This window comes from Hippoglossus hippoglossus, chromosome 5 (genome assembly GCF_009819705.1).
Source record: "Hippoglossus hippoglossus isolate fHipHip1 chromosome 5, fHipHip1.pri, whole genome shotgun sequence".
NCBI lineage: Eukaryota > Metazoa > Chordata > Actinopteri > Pleuronectiformes > Pleuronectidae > Hippoglossus > Hippoglossus hippoglossus.
Window position 1 is genome coordinate 28,461,755 of NC_047155.1, and position 18,221 is coordinate 28,479,975.

Sequence of the window (18,221 nt, forward strand, 5' to 3'; positions counted from 1 at the left end):
TTGCGGTTATCCTCCTCTGGAACCGTGTCCGTGCCTGGATCACAGCATATCGTGATAGTGGGGAGTAGACAATGAGCGAATTTTCATTTTTTCACTATCCCTTAAATCAAAGTCAAGGTGCTTTTTTCAAAGTATATTGATATTGAATGTGTTGTGTCCAAATCGCACCAAACTCTACATTGGACTTCTTTGAGGTCCCAGAAACTAATTTGCTAAGTTTTAAGTAGAACAGATATAGAGATCATGAATTACATACATGCATACAGACGGACAGAGATTCCTCGCACTACGGTGAGATGACTGAGCTCTAGTAACTTGTGTTAGGCATGTTTGATTTTTAAAGGAAAAAAAGTTCAATAAAACATTTGATGATCTTAATGACTGCAATGCTAAACTAGTACGGCATGCACCTCCACCAAGGCCAAACAATCATAAATCTATCTGTCAAGCTTTCACATTAGAAAATACAAACTATATCTGATTATCTGCACCTGCATATGTCTGATGTTTTGCATCAATATCCAACCTTTACCTAAAATCTAAAAAATATCTCGCAATATTTAGGAATGTGACAATTCCCTGGATCCAAAATGTTTTCCTGTTGATAAACCAAACAATACACAGACATGGATTTAAAGAAACTCTTTGGATGAATGCAGGGTTAAATGCTGTTAACGGATGATTCTGACTTTTAACAACAAATTTTGTTTTAACTTTACATTTAAAGTTACACAGCTTTTGGGGCTTTGACAAATTTATGACTTAAGCTTATAAGAATGTTGCAAAGGGCACAGCTTGTTTTCAGGTAGGAACAGTGAGCTTCGGCTTGCATACCCACAGCGAGGTAAGGTAGTTTCCAGGGAACATTGTTCTGAACTTGTGGAGTCCACCAGCAGCTGGGCAAGGTCCTGAACTTTTAACATGCCTATCCAACATTTGTCTTTAGTTTGCCATAGCAACCCACCCCCTCTTCCTTTTTCCCAGGACAGAGGGTCCCACAACCTAGGGTGTTAAAGGGGAGTTAAGGGGAGGGGTGAGTCAATTTAGGGAGAGCTGTCCTGAGAAAAAGGGCATTTCTGGGGAGACTGAGAGCTCACTGTTCTCCAAGGGCTTTCATTGTTGCCACTTAGCAACAGCGTGCTGTCGGCATTTCAGAGCGCCGCTTTTCACGCATGTCAGCGTACCACAGAAAGACGTACACATGCACATGAAATGAGGAAAATGAGCCTGGTTGGTGTCACCATAACAGATGCTTCTTGTATTGTTGCCTCTTAAGTCAAAATCCATAAGCTAGCTGCCTGACGTCATGCAGATGATATTCCATTTCAAGTGTGCTTGTAAACCCATTCATTTCAGATTGTGAGCCAGGATGAATGGCCACCTGTCTGACTGCAGCTATGAATTGCAAACAAAAATGGCCCAAAAAAATCTTCAAGTTGTGAAACTAACACAACTGCTTACAGGCTTACTTCACAAAGTTTAATTTCAAAGGAAATGTTTGGAAGCCGTAGCCTGCATGCTCAGGGATATTTTCCAGATGGTGGACACTCCCTCCTACGCCAAACCCACTCACCTGTCCTTCCTCTGAGGAGACAGAAGAGGAGTCTGCAGTCAACACCAGCTGTTTTCCGACTGACACATCGGAGGAGACACTCTCCCCACCTCTCCCTGTCCTCGCCCCTTCCCCCGCTCTCCTCAAGGTACGCCTTCACGTCTCGAACCTCCACTTTTTCCCCACACAATCCCCCTCTCTGGTTGGCTGGTCTTTACAGCCTCCTCTTCAACAAAAGAAACAAAGGAGGCAGGGCCACTTTCCCTCTTTTTCCCCTCTGCAGAGACCAGCAAAAGGGGGGGTTCAAGACCTACAGACCGTCCCTTTCAAAGCTGCAGAGACTAAGCACAGCAAAAGAGTCAGCAGGAAACCATAGCAGCTTGGGCTGGTGCAAAATATTCTGTAGCACTGCAGTTTGCTCCATTATGCACACACACACACACACACTATAATCATTCATTTTTCTATAATCTTGTCACATTTTGTGGTGTATCCCTCTTTTTACCTAAGAAATCTTATATTTTCTGCAGTCCTGATTGGCCGTCTCTGCCCAAATACTAATGGAAGCCAAGAGTTCTCTTGTATCGATTCTGATTCAATGTTACAGATTATGATCTCTCTTAAAGGGGTCGACTGATTAACAGATCCAAGTATGGAGTCTCGAGCACTGACCCACCCAAAGCACTAACTGATTGGTTCAATGTCATGATGGTTGCGATTTTCAGTTTCTATTAAAATTATTTTAAGAGAGTTGTTGATTTAATAGTTTTTATTTTGGAAGATGTAGTGTTTATAATGTGTGTGTACAGAAAGTTATTTGTTATTTAGCCCACCTTCATTGCTATAAGTGGGTGGGACAAAATAATAGAAATCTGTAGACAACAGCAGGTGTCTCTACACCTTGTGTAACAGTAGTTCTGTGTTGGAGTTTGTGTTTTCTAAATTCTGACACCAGTATTTTCCTTTTTACTACATACATGCATAGTGGTTCCAAATATCAGTTAAAAATCTCAGTCCTAAATAACCACATCAGTCGACCTCTCTTCTCTTGTGTTTGTTGTAGTCATCCTCGATGTGTGACGACAGCACTGCCAGCAGCTGGAGAATGTACCTTGCACTGAGCATGACCTCCTGAGCAATGTCTGACTTCCAGGAACTCATCATCAAAGCAAGTGGACAACAGTGGAAACCCAGGTAGAAGCCGTGACAGTGGCTACATGTTGTATTGCAGGTCAAGGTCTTATGTTGGAGACCGACTGACAGCATGGCACAATGGAATATGGCTGAATGTGAAACACTGCCAGGGTAGCCCCACCCCACAAAGACTCTAGCTCACACACAGCTTTCGAAGTACATGAACTCCCCACTCACATGCATACTCCAGAAGTCCTGCATCCACTGAAAAGTGTCAGAAAACCGCTGATTTTTAATATGAAGCTGCTTGATTCAAGGCTTTTACTGGAATTAATTGGTAAATTAAAGACCACCTGAAGGATAAACACTGAAGGAATCCTGCTCTAAAGATAAAACAGCATTGAAGAAAACCACTCCTGTAAATGTTTATAAGTTCATATAAAATGTTGCAAGTATGATAAATGTTAATGGACTGCTTATGTTATCATCTTTAAATAATAAATAAATGGTATACAGGCCCAAACCAGACTCTTGTTGGGTGTGCTGTATAGTAAATTTACCAATCATAGTCTTGTTCTTGATAAGCAGGTTTTGTTAAATTTGTTCTTGTTGTTCAGGTGAATACAACCAACCAAGCTCATCTTCCTGCCGTAGGGAGGTCACCATCATGTTTTCTCTCATGCATGTGTGGAATGTGAGTGCGAACACGTACCCTTATGTTGTAGTCCTGGCTGTTGATCAGCACAGACTTTTACTGTGTTGTAGCGACAGTAACACAAGTAATCCACTCCTGATGCAAATAATATTTATGTTTTTGTTTCCATCTCTTAATTATTGTGATGTACTGTTCACTGCTCTGAGATGCTCACTTGCTTAAAGCTCCACGCTTTTATCCAAGACCCAACACAGGTTATTCATTACACCAGCATAAGCCTCTACATTGTACACAGACTGAGTGCAGAATTGATTTTAAAATCTTGTTAATTATCTATAAGTCAAGGCAGGTCTTCTGATATAGACCTTCCAGTTGCACCAAAAACAGAAAAACATGACTGAGCCTTTTAAAGTCTCTAGAACAGTTTTACTGCTTGACAGTGTAATTTTCAGCTTTGCTCTTTTCAACTTTCTGGTGTCTTTACCATTTTTGCTGGTCCAGCACCTTGCAACTCTTTAATCAAAGGCCCTTTAATTTAGGGTATGTTGAGTTCATTGTTAAAAATGTAGGTCAGAAGTAAAAGGCAGGGACTTAAGGATTAGGACTTTTAAGTATGGGGGTAAAAACTAGTTCAACCTGCGATCCACTTACACTATTAGATATCATGAGTCAGTGCCGATCACAGCAACAGAAAGTTTATGCTTAAATGCTGCAATTTTCCTTTTTGTGTTCAGAGCTTTCAATTTGTCTTGTCTATCTGTTCTGACTTACGCTGAGACACAGCCTCACAAGGCAAACAAGTCTGGACCTGTTGTTCAGCTGGGTTTTACACAGAGAAAACAGTGAGTGAAACTAATAAACTCTGTGTGATTGGTGAGTATTGAATTCTAAATCTGACTAACTACATAGTTTTCTCATTCATATTTTCTGACTGAGACAAATCAAATATTGGGTCAAGAAAAACATAACATGAACATAAGCCCCTTATCTAATAGCATTGATCTTGGATTATCATTACGATCAAATTTAGATTAAACTATGACAGTAGAGATGATTATGGTTCAGGTTAGGGGTAGAGCAATTCATGCCTTCCTGAGAAGTACCTCATAAGGAAAGAAGAACAATGGTGTGTGCATGTTTGTGTGTGTTCAGCACTCCCTCCACCCTCAACCACCCCAGGTGGAGGTCTCATCTTCTCACTGCAAGTGCAATGACAAAGCCCTTCTCATCCATGTCACCCTATCTCGCCAGCCGGGCCTCTTTCTCCGAGGGCCCTCTACAAACAGCTGCCTCAGCCCCACAGAAAGATTGGAAATGATAAGGGAGTGCAGGTATGCATGAATGCAGGTGCAAGGGAACACAGAAATGAGAGCTGCAGACAGTGTTAAATTAAAAGGGTTGAATTATGGAGAGGAAGGGAAGGAGGAAATTGCTTCAGTTTTTCGATAAAGCGTGATATAAGGAGGGTGAAGTTAAGTTAGATCTAAGTGAGAAAGAAAAACAGCATATACGCAGAATGTGAAGAACAAAACAGAACAGGTTGTGCTAAGATCAGAGCGGAGTGAGCTCCAGGTTCTGAAAGTACGTTTCCATACTGTAAATTACCATTTCAAAAAGGTTTCCCTGAGGGGAGTTTATTTTTCTGTTTATGGCGCAGACTTAATTACCTCAACTTTTTTTAGTTTGTTATGATAGCTGACTCTAAACACAACAATAACCTTGGGCCTAAAGTGTGGTACATGCAGACACAGGGTTGGGGTACACATTGTCAAATTCAATCAAATTATATCTGTATAGCCAACATTCACAAATCACAATTTGTCTCATAGGGCTTGACAAGGTGAGACATCTTCTGCCCTTAACCCTCAACAAGAGTGAGGAAAAACTACCAAAAAAAACTATTAACAGGGGGAAAACATTTTAAACCTCATGTCACATGTGAGGGATCGCTCTCCCAGGACGGAAAGAAGTGCAATCGCTGCTGTGTGCAGCTCAACACATCAACAAAATTACTATTGTTACAACATTGATTAGAAGAAACTGTTTTTAGCATAATGGAAAGGTGCATCAATGTTTAAAGTATTTATACATACGAAAATGTCTGATAGAGATGAAGGGAGCAGCAATGACAATTGAAATGGAGTTATTGCCAGTAATGGTAGAATATGTGAGTAGGCATATTGTATATCAAGCAGTCATTGTCCATGATCAGCCGCCACCACCATCACGATCCACCATCACTATCCATGATCCACCATATATATCCCAATATGCCCACATAATGAAGCAGTTTCCGCACTCTTGTACATTTCTTTTCGACAAATAATTTAGAGCGAAACTTTTTAATCATCAGTAATATCCTAACAAACAGCAACACTTTGACTAAAGAAGGTCCTGTATACTTTTGCCTAAATTCGTTAATATATTCAACCATAAAGTTGCAGTTACTAATTGTAAATCATATTCAGTTCAAAGGTTGACATAGAAAATCCATGCGAGCATTATGTATGTCAATAATGTTTTTGTGTTTCTCAGTCCAGTTCAGGCTAAGGAGGCAGACTGTGCTCGGGTAAACCATCAGCATCACGTGTACTCTGGCTTTGACACTGACCTTAGGCAAACACACCAGCTTCATTCATGAGGGAACAATTGTAGAGCACACATACACACCGTGAGCGGCATGTGGTGGAGGTACGCAGCAGCGCACCATGATGAGTTAATAATTCACACTCTTAACGAGTACTTCACTTGCAGCTTCAAAGGGATTTCAACACAAACTATTTAACATTCTACAGCACTGCATGTATCTGGGTCTCCATTTACATATCTGAATAATGAACTGGCTACACAGTCTAATGAAATCCTCTGGGAATCCTGGAGGAGTGCTATTGCTGATCTTGTTATCCAAGAAAATGTTTGTCTGTAAAAATTTGCAAAATCACTGCACGGACATGCCATAGAATATGTTATGCAAACAGAAGAGCATGAAACTACCAATTTGATGCATTACAACATCTTCAAATCATTTTCCGGCTACACTTTCAGTGTACAGGGAATATTCACTGTAGAGGCCTGGGATGAGGCTATATTTAATGTCTGCTATCGAGAGGTGTCCCAAAGCGTGGTGGTGGTATGTAGTAAGAGTGGTATCAGTTTCTGTGCTCATCTATTATCCCTCCGCTCAGGGTTTGTACCAGCAGTACATTGTCACTAATCTTGGTGCATCTGCTGGCTCACAAAACCCAATTAAACAGCTAGAGCACTTTGATGAGGTTACTGACTTAATGCTTAGTGACATAATTAAATTGGGTATTTAATCTGGCAATGGCAGTGGAATAGACCTGGACCCCCGCCGGGCATGGCGAGCATTCACATATCAAGCCTGGCCTTCCAAACAATTTGTTATTTGATCCCTTTTGGGGCAATCATCCTCTTCAAGAGACAAGATTAAAAAAAAGACTAGTTGTAGAAAATGTCCAACAGAACAAACTTCCTGTCAGGTAACTCCACCTCTGAGTCTGTCATAATCAACAAAGAAAATTAAGTGCTTTGAAAAGTCTAAGATACTGTGGCATAAGGTTGTTGTAAACCCTGAGTAAAGTCAAATATATGAATAGCCATAAATGTACACACTTGAAGGCGGGGTACTAAAGGTTCCCATCAATGAGAACAGCAAATCTCCATAATCGCTCATAAGCTTCCCACTTTCCAAAAGTCTCCCCTTGAAGGCAGTTAAAGTGTAGCTATCACACAAAAAGTACCAGAAGTAGGAGTGAAGAATGAAAAAGGAAAGTTTCCATAGTGTGTCAACCTCGACAACTGCTGCATAACAGAGACCTGCTTGCTAAAATACATTTTTTCATAACTTTCTGAATTTGACAAGCATGTCTATTTTGCAGTGGAGGAGAGCTGAAGCCAGAGCACAATAAATCTTTCTATGCAACAACATATCTGAGTCCGAGCACAAGCAGAGCAAATCCAAGCACAAGAAGGGGTTATTTGAGTGTGAGTGCAGGATTTTGAGTGAGAGCATTACAAAATCTGAACGTGAGATCAGTCACTTCTGCTCAAAAACTGAAACACCATGTTGTTGAATAAAGATGGGAAGAAAATGATATGAGATGTCATGACTGACAGTTGAAACTGACTTGTGAATGGTCAGACAATTGTATCAGCTGCACCTCGATACCACAGCTCCTCTCCATGATCACTACAGTGCCAACTCTGACGACAAATGGCATCACTAACACAATATGGTAGAGCCTTTGTTCTGAGCCGACTGTACAGCATGCAGACACTTTATCAACACCCGAGCTGATGATCTAGTGCCATAACCCTCCTGTCAAACCCTCAGTCTGTCCTTGACGTCTCCCCACCTGTTCATTAACAGACTGACAGCATAAATGTCACAGCCAACGCTGTGACAGTATCACAAATCATGAGTGATCCCTAATTTCACATCCTCACTTTGGTGGATGTTGTTGGAGTTGAATTAGTTGGCTTTTAAAACATTTGTTTGTCTGAGAGCTGTGTGATGATTGAAGACTTTAACACCACATGCCCCCTGCAGTCCCTCCACAACTGCCACACATACTAAACAAGGCCGGCCTGCACCCACTCCTTCACCTTTTGACCTTTGGCACCTTGACTACAACAGAATTTGTGAGGTGAATCTTGTTTATTGGAGAGGCACTTTAACACCTCTGTGGTCACAAGTCCTCTCCATGGACCGTCTGCTGATTATTAGTTTAGTGAAATAATTAGTTTATGCAAGAAATCTGTTCAATGTAATGTTGAAATAGCTATAGAAATTGAATCATGACTACCTTTTCAGTTTTCCTCTTAAGTTTGCTTACTTCACTTCACTGAAGCAACTGACCTTAAAATTCATGTGAGTAATGATAATTTTCCTTGAAATGCTTTTTCTGCAGGTTATCTAAACTGAAATGATAGAAACAAAGAATATCCTAACCTGAAAAAGGTTATTTTTATACCTTTCACGTCACAGCAGGCCAAGCCTTTTAAAGTCAAATGAGCAAACCGTAATGATGGCATTTATTCACAGTGTCAAAGGTCAATCTACAAGTCCAGACAGCTCTGGGTCCTGGTGTCTGACTTTATCCAGGCACAAGTACAAGAACATGCTGGCTACTATTCAGCTAATAAACAAACAGTCATTCACTTCGGGGGCAATGAAAACATTAAGCCACAGCAACTCCACTTAAACATTCTTTATACTTGCATTCACTTGTAATCTGACATGAACCTCAACTTTAACTGGGGGAAGCAATGGAGACCTTTATCTATACTTTTCACACTTGATCCATTTTTAGTAGCTGCAGGTCTTCCTTGTATAAGAACTTGAGGAGTACATTTGATTTGTGTCCACCACAAATGTAACATGTTACAATGCTCCATAAGGACCTTCACCTTCCCACTGCTTCTAATGTGTTGGTTGGTCTTTCATGGGTTTTTTTTTTCAATGTTGGGAATAAAAATAATTAAGTGAAAACCTGAAAAACAAATTCCATTAAGAAGTGCAGACAATCATGTGAGTGAATCCAAATAAATGAGCAATCATCATCATCATCATCATCATCAGGAGGGGATATGCAATCTCATTTCCTGGCTTATACTAAGCCATCAATTATGTTATGAGGCAATGGGAGCAGATGGCCTTGGGTGAAGAAGGCACAACAGTGAGGTGTGGTCAAGATTGCCACACACACACACTCATATAAATATTTAACAAGTTACCGGGGGTAATAAAAGTGGCATGAAGACCCGTGTTTGACCTTTAACCTCCTAGAGGTCCCTCATCAGTCAGTGTGACTCTCCTCTGGTGATTTAGCATTGCTCATACTAACCATCTTTATATGCGGTTGATGCAGCTGAATAAATAAGACTTTTGAATGTGCTGACACCATCATCACAGTTTCTGTCCTCGGCTGCTGTTTCTGACTCATATTGCACAGTTATGTTCCATGAACAGAACATCCACTAAAAAGACCAATTATGGTTTTTTTAGTACAGAAAAGTACAAATACAGACTGGAAATAAATGCAGGACATTTTTCTGGGTTCTTGGGTTTTGCTGGTAAATTTGGAGCCCAAGTGATACGGAAATAAAAACTTAAATAGATTTAAGACACATTTTTAATACTGGTGGACTTTTCATCACAGAATACCAATCCACCCATTAAGCAAACCGTGCTGGGGGTTACAACGAATAATAGAAAAAGTTGAAAATATATTGTTTTTGCTCAAGATACCATGTAAAGAAATAAAGTGGAACGATAGAAATAAGTGTCCCACTGACGGGGTGCGCCAGAGAGATGCGTTCACTTTGAACTGCTTTCTGAACTATTTGCGCAAGTTAAGCAACACTGTGGTTTCTGAGAGTTCACCGGCATGGGCCACTGGTGAAAAATGTTTATTTAAATACAACTTAGTGGTTGGAAATAGTTATTAGTGTGGAGCACTGGAGCGACGACGGCTGGGGGATGTGTTCAGGCACAAGTGAGCAAACTCCAAACACCGAGCCACTGGTGGGGCTAACTCTGCGTTAGCTAGAGGGGCTAATATCAACCTGCGCATCAACACTTTCTAATAAAACACAACACAAGTCAGAGTGAAAGCAGCGTGGAAGTGGGTGAGGGTTGAAATAACACTGGGAGTGAAAACCAGCAGCAGAGGCGGAGGGACTGAGAGGGAAACAAGTGGGGACAAGTACTTTAAAGTGGGATAACCGGAGGACCGCACAGCCCGCAGTGCCACTCACCTTACCCGGTGTACGACTCCTCAGCCAGGCGCAGAAAACGCTGCTCCTCGGTCCAAGCGAAGCAAGCCGGTTTTCACTGGTTTCATTCAGCGCCTGCACTTAGTCCCGACTCCGGCGACAATATAACGTTATTCCTGGAGGTCAGGAGATCACACATTCCTCTGTCGCTCAGCACAAACTTGTGAATGTTCCTCTCGGGCATCAAACTTTCAGTGGTGCACCCTCCGCACTGCCTGGTGGAAATCAAGCAGGGTAGTTATTCCGGTCAGTAACGTGGAGGTTTGGTTAGTTTCCTCCGCTCGGCTCGGCTCGTCTCCTCTCAGCAGCAGCAGGAGGTGTCGGTGTCTCCACATGTGGCCGCTCACTGGCTCACTGCTGCGTTCACTGACCCTTCACAGGCGGAACATAATGCTGCCTTCAAGCGCTGCTCGGACTTTATGCCACCACGTTCATGCATGTGTGGCGGCTGATTGTGAAATAAAACCAAAGAGCAAAGCCTGCAGGGAACATAAATATATATTGTACATATAGCAAGGAAATATTGAAACCCAACAAATTTTGCCAGACCCCCACCACAGCCTATATATTTTTATAACAGAAAAAGTGATGCATTCAATATCGTAAAGCAAAATGTAGGTACCAACTGCTACCACTGGGATTCAATTTCAATCCAGTTCAGTTTTATTAGTGTAGCGCTAAATCGTAACATAGATTATCTCATTACCTTATCAAATGATACAGAAATAAAACAGTTCCCACAACGAGCAGCACTTTGCACTGGGAAGAGAAATAAACTCATTCAATGGAAGAAACCTCGAGCTGAATCTAAACTAGAATCTGCTTTGACCGGTTGTGGTGAGCGGGGATAACTGGGAAAAAGAGGAGAGGAGAGGAGGAAAAGTGTTTTTAGATGTTATTAGAATAAATTGTGGTTGTTCAGTTGTGCAGATCTGGATCGGGCTGCTCTGGATTTAGAGAGAGGGATGATGCTCGGTGTATGCTCATTTATAAATGTATTTCTATGTAATGCAATACAATGCCACACACTGTGCACTTATGACTGTTAACAAACTGCAGTGGTTCTTGTGTTCAACAAACTACAACAGCCATATCTCAGGGGCCACTGAAAGACTTCAGTAACATAATGCACGACAGGAACTTTTCTCTGCCTACACACAGAGACGAGAAAAAAAATCAAAGAGCGAAGTATATGACCTTAAACTGCAGCAAGTGAATAATATATGCAGAGAGAGCTGGACTCTCAAGTGGATCTGATGGAGTATTAAAGATCACAGACTGTTACGGTAAGTATTCACTGAAACCATGTCATGTTAAATCCTGCATTTCCCCCAGTACATTAAACTTGCATTACCGCTGTAGAAATGAGTGGTGAATGTGAGACCCCATCTGGCCAAGTGGAGACATGCAATCTGTACATCTGCTGACTTCACAGACTGCTCAACTCTAAAGCATTAAAGTTTCAATTGAAGGAGCAAACTCTATGATCGAAAAAATGTATTACTTTCAGATTTTATTCATCTTAAAAACTAATGTTGGGAGAGCACAGTCCATACTTTAGAGTTTTCAAACCCTACATACTGCAACCATAGTAATAGTACACATTGCATTTTAGTTATTTTAATCACATAATAATAAGAATAAGAAGTCCCTTATTAGTCCAACAATGGGGAAATTTGCAATGTTACAGCAGTCAAGAAGGCATCAGCAAGTAATAAGTAATTTGCAATACCTAAGTGTAAGGAATATAAAATAATATTTAGAAATATAGAAAAATATGAATGTAATTAAACTAGTATATACAGTGTAAAGACAGGAAGAAATATATGCAGTTTGAGAATATGTACAGAATGAATGGATTCTACATGAACCGTTGATATTGCACAGACAGATGAATATAGCACAGTAAATATATTGCACAGTTGAGACTTAAAAATGTTGAAGTGCAGTCCAATGGTGGTGAAAGTAGTTTGTATGTTCCTTATACAGCTGTGTCATTTAAAAAGTAAATTATGTATTCCACAACATTTTTGCGCACTTGCAGAATTCAGTTTACTGTTAAATATGTCATTTAGAGCACTTTAATTAGTATTTTATTTATATATTTTCATGTGTAACATTTAAGTTGCTGCTGCATGTTCCCTTGATAAGAAGTTAATCGCTTTCTACCTGCCATTGTTTCCTATAGTACAGGTATGAATGTAAGTAGTGTCCCTAGAGTTATGTACTGTTACTGACAGAAAAAGAATAAAACCCAGTTTTTTAAAGAGAAGTTGTAGCCCGCTTACTACCCACAATCTAGAGGAACTGGAGCACGCTACCAACCAAGATAAGAGGTTTACAATGCTACACTGTATGTACACTGCAGTCACCTAATACATAAGTTAATAGACAGCGATTTCCTTGCTATATTAAAGTGAGCAGCAGTCTTTAACTATAATTCAGCGTGAAATAAGCATCCATAAAGAATTAAGCTAGTATGACTGGAACTGATGGAAGTGAAGCTCTGTGTACTTCCTGTGCTCAGTGATGTTGTTCAGGGCCCAGACTTCTTGCACGTTTCCATTTACAGGGAACATGTACTGCTCTGAGACATCAGATGCATTTCAATGGAGGCCACACACAGATCACAAAAGCTGCTGCACACAATTGTTATCTTTAAAGAGGCTCTCTCTTTTGGAAGAGTGAGGCATTCGCTTGAGTAAAAAATATATTTTGCTGAATTTTGCTGAATTTGTTTATTATCTGAGAAACGACTTCATGAATAAAGAAAATCCTGCTCCTTTTTTATTTATTCAGGAAACAGAGCAGATTCTTTTTCTAATTCAACTCTTTTATCTTCTTGATTCAGTTAAGTATAGCTGTTGTTGGAAAGAAACCTTTTGTTGAAATTCTGAGACTAAAGCAATTATTTCGGAGAAGCAAAACGAAACCTTTTTTTCACAAGTGAATGCATCAAGCCTCTGTGCTCCCCCTCTATCTCTGTTCCCCCTCCTAACAAGAGGGGACAAATATACAGGGGGAGAGAGGGCCTTTTAACTCCCCCTTAATTCTCCTGTAGGACAGAAGCTAGATAAGCTTCACTCACTTCAAAGATCACTCAGCACCAAACCTAACACCTACCCCCCACCCAGTTCAAAGACAAGACCACAAGGGTTATCTTGGCTATCACAATATACTCCTTTATACATTGATACATATCAGTATATACTGCAATCAACATCTAAAGCTATTCTGAGTTGTGATTAAAAAAAGACATGAATTATTTGTTTAATACTTGACTGCATCTTTTTCCAAAATTTTACATACACATCATATTCAGTTGTTTATTCAAGACAGAGCACCGGTGTGTTGGAACATGAGCATCCTAAAAACACCTTCAATGCTCCTTGGCAATGACGCACCAAACTCCACGGGGGGGGCAGGAGTCTGAAGATCCAACAGTTGATAAGGGGCTGGAGAGCTATGTCTAACACATTGCCCCAAAATCTCTTATTAATGCTTGGATGGGTTGGGGTCAGGTGACTGTGAAGGCCATAGCATATGATTCATGCTCATTGAATTATTCAATGAGCTGTTATGTCTGGTACTGATCTATCTGTCTCACTTGTTATGTCTCTACAATCATTTATTATGGTTAATTTCTACGTAATTCACACAACATTAAGTCAGCAGTTTTTAAAATAGCCTACCTGTTCTACATACCTTACCTGCTGGTCTTTTACAGCCCATTTAAAAAAGGAAAAATACCTCTGGACACCGTGTTTGAAAAACCTCTGACCGGAAAGGGAGGAATAATTCCATAGCACCAGTTCATCAGTTCAGTTTAATCCACAGTGTTTAGAGCTAAATCACAACATACATTACATCGATGCACTTTACAAAGTACGATAAAGACAACATTTCATGGAGAGAAATTAGACGGTTCCTACAATAAGCAACCACTTGATGACAGTGGAGACAAAAACATTTTTTTACATAAAGTAATCTGCCTTAACCAGTTGGGTTGGGAGGAAAGAAGTGGGGGAGAGTGGAGTAAGAGGAGGAGAGAGGATGACGTGTAACACCTGTATATACTCTTGTATTTAAGCCTTGTCTGACTGGTTGTTATTATGTCAATAATAACAGCATACAATGATAAAAGTGCAGATGCTCAGTGCAGGATGGGAGTTCCCCCAGCAGTCTAGGCCTATAGCAGCATATGGTTCAGGACTCACCTGAATCCAGCCCTAACTGCAAGCTTTATCAAAAAGGCACATTTTAAGTCTAACATTAAATGTAGAGATGGTATCGGCCTCCTGAACCCAGAATGGGAACTGTATCCACAGGAGAAAAGCCTGGTAGCTGAAGGCTACCTTCCAAGTGAAGTGATTTAGTTCCTGTCAGACAAGAAATAACTGGTCCAGAAGTATTAAATTATGGACTAGTTTTTTAGTATCTGTTAGAGACAGGGTGTTCTTAAAATATATAATATTGTGCTGGTGGGAGAAGGCTGTCTTTAGAGACTTGTTATATGTGTAAGTCAGAGAAAATGTTCTGGTCAAATATACCTCCAAGGTTCCTCACAGTAGATCTATCGGCAAAGGTAATACCGTCCATAGAAACTATCTGATCAGATAATGTTTCTCTGAGGTGTTTATGGCCAATAATGACTCCAGTCTTGTATGAATTTAGAAGTTACAAAGATTTAAGCGTATCTAGGCCTTAATATACAAAAGATATTCCCGGAGTTTAACTTATTACATTCACCTGGCTACATAGATAAGTTCAACTGTGAGTCATCTGCATAACAATAGAAATGTATATGGTGCTTTATGATAATGTTGCCTAAAGTAACCAAATTTAAGGTGAAAACTATCAGTCCCAGCATAGAACCTTGTGGAACCCCATGAATATTTATTGTGTGCATGAAAGAGTCATTGTTAACATGAACAAACTGGAATCTATCTGATAAGTATGACCCAAACCAACCTGTGTGATGTTTGCTTAAATCCCAATAACATGTTCCAGTCTCTATGATAAAATCTGAGATCCAGCAGAACGACAAGTCCATTGTCTGAGGCCATGAGAAGGTTGTTGGTAACTTTCACCAATGCTTTAGTGTTCTCTAAGTCCTGGCTGAAAATTCTCAAACAAACCATCCACATGCAAATATTCACATGATTCTTTTCAACAACTTTTTCAAGGATTTTAGAACATAAAGGGGATGTTTGGCATAGGTCAACAGTTGGCTATAGAGCATATGAACCAAGCATACAAGACAGAAATTAGCTATCAATGCAACAGAGTGGCAATAAATTAAAAGTTGTAAGAACTCCAACTTAAAGCCACTATGTGCATACTTTTGACATGCTACAAACATAGTATATGAGTAGAGTATCTTTTGAAGTTGATAGTACCATCACACCCAGGAATTCTAGGGGCACCCTCTCAGTTCTCTGTGTTGCTGTTTGTGTGTATCTTTCAGAGCACAGGCCTGAATTCATAGCAGGGTGACAAAGAACTGAGTTGGAAAGTGGAAAAGCAGAGTGTGAATGAGCATGCCTGTCTGTCAGCAGCAACACACTGCATTCATGTCCCTGTGAGAAACACTGAGCCATTCATCCCCAGAGTTCACACACACACACACACACACACACACACACACACACACACACACTGCTCTTGGTTATTCTGAGAACCAACTTGTCTTCAGAGGGGAGCTGGGCAGGCTGGCTGTATTAGCGGATGGATGGTTGGGGGGAGGTGCAGGACTACTTTCCTATGTTTATTATCATATGGCGAAACACAGACGGACCCTTCAGTCTCTGCTCAAATGTGCTTTAATGCAAAACTGATTGGATTAAAAAATCTAATATACTTAAAAAAAACTTTCGGTTTTCTTCCATCACTGTAGGTTCAAGGAGGATCTTTTGGGGAAGAAACTACAAGCAAGGAGCTGGTTAAATTCCTTTTTGAAGCATAGCATTTTATTCCACAGCTGAATGATTCAAGAATCCTAGAAACAGACAAGGGACTGAGACAAGAATATTGCTAAAGTGCAGTGGATGTTATTACTCCATTCAGTGTCAGCTGTACAGATGGCTTATTCATTTATTTAATTGTGTATTTCAGTGAGTCTTGTAAAGTGTATAAATGACATGTGAAGTCCGTAACACGGAAGATGCCATTGCTAGACCCTTTATTAGCAAACACACATCAGTCAGCAGCTTCCATTATTCATGAATCCATAGAAAATCTATACAGCAGTACTAACTATTTCCTTGCAACGGATTTTATTTAAAATGTGACTGATGTGATGTATGATATGTCGATTTTCTTGATCAAGTGGTCAGAACAAAATCAACGTCCATAATGAAGAAAGTCAAACCATCAACAGCCGCAGATCTTTAGTGGGGAGTGATAAATAATCAGTTCAATCAATGAAAACATTATTGTTATTATTAATTATTGATACTGTGTGTCTGCAAGTTTGTCTGTGATATATGGGCCATATAATCAAGAGAATACAGCCTTTGAGGACAATCTCTGTTGTTACTGTGAATAAATCAAGTGTTGAGCCAATGAATTTAACTGAACTCGGCTGATTGGCTTTTAGACATCCTGCAAACTATTAGAGGCCCACCCCATTTGTTTATTTGTCAGCAGGGTATCTCCTAAAAAGATGTAAGGAAATTGGGTGATAAGTTCAACCAGGGGCCAATGATGAAATTAACTGTATTTTGGTGAGATTCCAAATCCAACAGTGCCCCCTAGTGGCTTTTGTAGAACATATAACTCAGAATCATGTTCTTTCTCAAGACAGGTTATCTAATGAGACAGCTTCGTACAGACTATTTTTAATGTTTCACATAACACATTGTGATCAATCAAAGTCCATCCAGCCTTTCCTGTAGTAGCAACATAACATAAATGAATGCTGTTTTGTCTGTTCACATAAGTTGACTGTTTTTAATAAGTAGTTTCACATCAGAGATTCTGATTTGTAATTAACCAAATTATAAATTACTGCATATTTAAGGGGACTCCACAGTCCATATTGTGTATGCAGGGCCTGGGTAGAAGAGAACATCATGAGGTCAAGGAAATAGCTGGATGGATCAAACGACCCAAATGTTGACCATGAAGGAGAAGGCATATACAGTTTTCCAGAGTTGGGCAAAGGAACTGTTTAACAAATTTCAAACAGTTTACAAGGATACTTAGCAGAATTGAAGTTAAACCTGTGATTTGTTCAGATTCCACCATGGTAGTCTAAACCAGGAAAGACTTCCCCATCTCTGAATACATTACATTACATACCATGTATACTCGAAGAAAAACGGGTTCTTCACAAGTGCTCTGGAGCACCTTTGAGTGCTCTGGGGAACCTTTTCTCGCTAAAGAACCTTTTTTTTTTCTTCTGTGTATGGTTCTTTGGGGAACTGAGTTCAAAAGAAGAGTTCTTCAAAACACACCTAACTCCACTTTTGGTTCTAACTACAACCTTTTTTTGGAGAGTGTACAGTAGTTGTCAGAGAATATGAGGTTGTGGTGAAACTAAAGAAGCTCTAAACCAAAAGGATAACAACTTTTTAGAATTTAGTTTTAGGAGATCAGAAGAAAAATAATAGTTTATTCATCACAGAATAATGACACCAGTGCACAAAATCTGGGTTTACGATATTTAAAAATCTAAAAAATTGGCCAGAGTGAGAAGCAAATGTTGCTGCAATATACTCCATAGACAAGACAGTTTCAGAAGAATGCTTCAACTTATAAGTATACAGTATAATGAAATGGTATAGGAAAAAAATCTCTGTATTCAGATTCTTTGAAACGGGGGAAGCCCTACTATTATATAAATATTTGACAGCAATATAATTTAGTTAGTCCCCAGACAGAGGATGAATCAGATTCAATTTACATTTTATTTATTTGAAAAAAAACTTCAAATTGTTCTTGTCTCACTTCAGATTTTTGTGTTTGTTCTTATTTTTGTATATTTAGATTGAATTTGCTCAGTCTTGTATTGTTCAAAATTAGACGGTAGATGGCGGTAGCACCGCTCACGTTGGTTTTGGGACCGCTCTTCAAATCGAA

General features: G+C 39.9%; 1 protein-coding gene across 3 annotated transcripts in view; it reads right to left on the reverse strand.

The window, feature by feature from the left end:
- Window positions 1-10,528, reverse strand: part of plxnb1b (plexin b1b) — a 97,894-nt gene extending 87,366 nt beyond the window's left edge. Inside the window, exon 1 of one of the 3 annotated variants that reach the window (XM_034584314.1) lies at window positions 10,122-10,528. The gene's annotated coding sequence lies outside the window, so the exon portion shown is untranslated. The remainder of the gene's footprint in view (window positions 1-10,121) is intronic. The other 2 variants (XM_034584315.1, XM_034584316.1) reach the window with 2 other exon arrangements.
- Window positions 10,529-18,221: the final 7,693 nt, after the last annotated feature.